The sequence below is a fragment of the Salvelinus sp. IW2-2015 genome, unplaced genomic scaffold, assembly GCF_002910315.2.
Source record: "Salvelinus sp. IW2-2015 unplaced genomic scaffold, ASM291031v2 Un_scaffold4110, whole genome shotgun sequence".
Classification (NCBI taxonomy): Eukaryota; Metazoa; Chordata; class Actinopteri; order Salmoniformes; family Salmonidae; genus Salvelinus; species Salvelinus sp. IW2-2015.
Genome location: NW_019945382.1, coordinates 19,403 through 24,784, shown reverse-complemented (window position 1 = coordinate 24,784; position 5,382 = coordinate 19,403).

Here is a 5,382-nt window from a genome sequence, read left to right as displayed (position 1 = left end):
TATGTGTTATCGGTGAATAACAATAATTTTGCATATCGGACAATACAATGTAGACCGAAGGCCCCACCAGGCGTTGTGACCCGTTGATGTTAGATACTTGTGAAGTGATAGTCTCAGGTGAACATACGACTGGCATCTTTCAAACAGCCCTTTCATACTTATGGCTCCCTTTCCGTTAGGTTACTTCCTGAACTAGCTGGGGTGCAGTTACAGTCCTGAATTGGTTGTTGGCAAGGATATCAAAGGAACGGGACAGCTAAGTTGTCCTTAGGATAGACAGCAGCCACGGGCTATTTATCTGTTGCCGGGTTGTAACCTGGATTTCTGCGATGTTAGTCATCAGCATTATCTATCTTTTACCTGCCTCCAGAGAGAAGAGAGAGACACCCAGGTCAACTCAAGGTCTCCCACGCTTATGAGCACTTGTCAACATTGAGCTGTCAGGTCTTAGAAGTAAAAAGATCTGGTGTTACAAACAAGCCGTAAATTATGGCTTCCTTTCGCCATGTGTCACCAAAGCATTAAGGGACAATCCACTTTTTACACACACGAGAGAGAGAGAGAGAGAGAGAGGACCTGATACTCATTCCACACAGGGAAAAAGGTTAGAACCCCACTCAGAGGATGTAGATAAAAAGTCAAAAACACAATGTGGATTGCTTAGCTGTACATTACAGTACATGATTAGTATCACTCCATTCCTGTTGTTGTAACTTTACCAAACCAGTCACCTTACTACCACTACTAGTTGATAATGAACAGTAGAAGGTCTTATATTTCAGCTCCTACTTTAACTGTTTAGGAGCATCTTTGGTCACACCAGTTCTCCCTTCTCAATGACATATTCTCCTCTGTGTAAAACACACCTGGGAAAGAGCAGGCCAGACAATGTAATAACTTCTGATACTGTTATACGTCCTGTAAATCTAAACCCAACCAGGCAAAGCAACTTCATGTACAGAGTCATTTACTAAATAAACTTGATAAGCAGATCCAATGGAGATTGGYGATGCTGCTGTGCCACTCTCTGGGCGGTCAAGTCAAGCTGCAGTAACAAACCCAACGCCCCCATGACAATGCAGCCGTGACATCAAACCCCTGATCTAAACCAGTTCTGTAACAAAGTGAGGAGGATTTTTACACAATTTCTCAAGAGTACTACTGTGGCCAACCCCCTCCTCCTCCGAGCTGTAACACTTCTTCTGTGAGTTGAATTAAACCCAGAAACCTTGTTTCTTTCCCTGGCCTTTCATTGGCTGAAGAGCTAAGTCGCGACCCCCTTTTCACTGCATTCTCACACATTCAATGCATCCAAAATAGCCCAGTTTCAATCAACTAAGCGGCTTAATTGACTGCTCTATAAGCAAGAGATTTAAATACACAGGGGATGGAGGATGGAGGGAGTGGTGGGAAGGAAAGAGAACCATGGAAGAAAATAACTAAACAGTGAATTCTGAGGTGGCAGGACACTAAAGGGTGTTACATCTCTGGTATCTGTGCTAAAAATAGTCTGTCTGATGTGTGGATGAGAATGAGAAAGGCCTTTGTGAGGGCTCCAAAACAAATGTGAGTTATCTTCAGGCACTGTCAGGGGCATCTCTCCCTGGGATGGAGCAGAGGAAGGACCCCGTGGTGAGGAGTCAGGACATCCTGCTCCTCCTCCTGTGGCTGGGACTGACTGCATGGGACAGGGACTCTCAGAGGACACCTGCTGTATAAAGCCTCGTTATTGTTCTTGTATTGTTGCTCTTCTATTTTTTTTTACTTTACTTTATTTAGTAAATCTTTTCTTAACTCTATTTTCTAAAACTGCATTGTTGGTTAAGGGCTTGTAAGTAAGCATTTCACAGTAAGGTTGTATTCGGCGCGTGTGACAAATACAATTTGATTTGATTTGAGTGCATACTTTGGGAAGATGGTAGAGACTTGGAACACGTAGAGCTACAGGTAGTGCCAGTCTGAGTGCCAACCAGAGATCGTCAACCCGGTGTGTACACACACTCTGTCAGTGTGCCAGCTGTGTGACATTAACGTAGGCAGAGACCCGGTATAAAGCCAACCAGGGATGGCCACATTTTCTAGGTGTGGTGCACTGTGCTGGTATATCTAATAACATGTTTTCACAATGATCACAATGACASYATGTAAGGTCTAATGTCAGACAAGAACGTTGTAACAATGTTACAGACAGAGGAAGCACAGATTTGACCTAGACATTGAAATTGAAGGAGGCCCTGTTTTTGAATTTGGGATCTAGAGTTTCACGCAAAAAGGTACAGGCATTCTACGTTCTCTGGGGTGCAGTTTGTGTGTGTGTGTGTGTGTGTGTGTGTGTGTGTGTGTGTGTGTGTGTGTGTGTGTGTGTGATGAATGGCGAGCATGGATTCCTTTCTGACAGGTTGGTACATCAGCCTGGTCACCAAAAACAGCCGTCCATGTGGAACGTTTGAGAAGGCCTGAGGACGTGGATATATGTCTCCTCGGCATTCAGAGCCAGAGAAACACTGCTAGACCACTACACCACTCAGAGCAAGAAACACTGCTAGACCACTACACCACTCAGAGCCAGAGAACATGCGTAGACCACTACACACTCAGAGCCAGAGAACACTGCTAGACCACTACACCACTCAGAGCCAGAGAACACTGCTAGACCACTACACCACTCAGAGCAGAGAACACTGCTAGACCACTAACCACTCAACCAGAGAACACTGCTAGACCACTACACCACTCAGAGCCAGAGAAAACACTGCTAGACACATACACCACTCAGAGCCAGAGAACACTGCTAGACCACTACACCACTCAGAGCCAGAGAAAACTGCTAGACCACTACACACTCAGAGCCAGAGAACACTGCTAGACACTACACCACTCAGAGCCAGAGAACACTGCTAGACCACTACACCACTCAGAGCCAGAGAACACTGCTAGACCACTACACCACTCAGAGCCAGAGAACACTGCTAGACCACTACACCACTCAGAGCCAGAGATCTGCCTAGACCACTACACCACTCAGAGCCAGAGAACACTGCTAGACCACTACACCCTCAAGCCAGAAAACTGCTAGACCATACACCACTCAGAGCCAGAGAAACACTGCTAGACCCACTACACCACTCAGAGCCAGAGAACACTGTAGACCACTACACCACTCAGACCAGAGAACACTGCTAGACCACTACACCACTCAGAGCCCTGTAACCACATGAATGAACCCTGTAACCACTGGAATGAACCCTGTAACCACGTGGAATGAACTGAACCACTGAACCTGTAAACCACTGTGAATGACCCTGTAACCATGTGAATGGACCCTGTAACCACGTGGAGTGGACCCTGTAACCATGTGGAATGGACCATGTAACCACACGGAATGAACCTGTAACCAGCGGAATGGACCCTGTAACCATGGGAATGGACCCTGTAACCATGTGAATGACCCTGTAACCACGTGGAATGGACCCTGTAACCATGTGGAATGAACCCTGTAACCACTGGAAGAACCTGTAACCACGTGGAATGACCCTGTAACCACGTGAATGACCTGTAACCACGTGGAATGGACCCTGTAACCACGTGGAATGGACCCTGTAACCACGTGTAATGGACCCTGTAACCACGTGGAATGAACCCTGTAACCATTGTGGAATACAACCCTAGTAACCACGTGGAATGGACCCTGTAACCACGTGGAATGAACCCTGTAACCACGTGGAATGAACCCTGTAACCACGTGGGAATGAACCCTGTAACCACGTGGAATGAACCTGTAACATGTGAATGAACCTGTAACACGTGGAATGGACCCTGTAACCACATGGGAATGAAACTCTGTAACCACGCGGAATGAATCCTGTAACCACGTGGAATGGACCCTGTAACCATGTGGAATGAACTCTGTAACCACGCGGAATGAGTCAAAATTAGACGTTCATTTCATGACGTCAAATCCCGACAATGAGATCAGTTGGGAAGAGACAGGGCAACTCAACACCCTGTTTATTTGACCACGCTTTCCGTACGCACAGATCCTATTGAAAAGCACAAGTCGTCCGTAGTGGAGAAGAGGAGGCAGCTGTCCAGTCCTGATTATTGTAACACACAGGTTTCAGCAGGGGAGAAACACACACTTTCATGTGTCACTCATATTATCACACAGAGTGGAGGGCACAGAGCATCCACCGTGAACACTTCTGCACCCCCCCCCCCCACCCACACACACACAACACACACAACACACACACTACACACACTACATACACACTACTACACCACACACACACACACACACACACACACCACAACACACACACACACACACACACACACACACACACACACACGGGTTGTAATAGTTATAATTACCTTCCTTATCAGACACCTGACCGTCCACAAACACACCTATGGTGAAGAAAACGTCAGGGGGCATAGTTACATCATCATCACTCGTTCATGAAACCAAGAACGTTGTAGTATTATACTGAAATGTTATCAAACGAATAGACTGGGAATGAATGAAGACTGAGTTAGCCTGCTGAGCTTTAAGTCTAGGCATTAGCTTGGGAGCTAACTCAAGTCTTAAGGTCTCAGGTAAGCTTACTCATCACACAATGTGGTTCATCCAGCCCCAACTCTGTTCAAAGGGATGTTTCTGAACGTATAATCTCCACCTGTCTCCCACTACATGGCCTTGCTCTATGGCAAAGAATCTCCCATCTCCTCTCACCCCATCTGCACTTTTACAGCCAGTGTGGAATGTTTTATTTGATTCCGAAATAATAACACACTATTAGAGATGTCAGCAATGTTTAACATCAGAATATATCAAACTGGCACTTCAATAGTCGTCCCAGGAAACAGACTCCTTTTCCAACCGTCCTCCTCCCTCTCACATTTGGAGCAGATGTCTTGACTAGAATGCATCAGGGATCCTGTCATCCAGGCAACGTGAGGGTGAACCCCAAAATGTAGACCCTTGATGACTGTTGGGCTTAGTATACATGACAATGTTTTAAGGACAAAAACACCAGCATGGTCTCATTAGAATGTAACACAAGTGACATTGATGACACATTAATTGACATATTCGTTATTTGTCACTTTCGGTGACAGATTACTAATGTGTTACTGTAATGATGTATGTTCACTAATTCCACCTCCAATATCATTTCCTGGACGGGATCCAAATGATACATTTAAAAACTATAAAAAGACCACCCATTAAACCTAGATCCAGCCCTTTAATATCCAATCAGACATTCTGATTCTGTTGGACCAGACAGTGCTGACGTCACAGCCTGTGAAAGGTGGAGTAGAGGCAGAGGTAGAGGTGGAGGTAGAGGTAGAGGTAGAGCAGAGCAGAGGCAGAGGCGA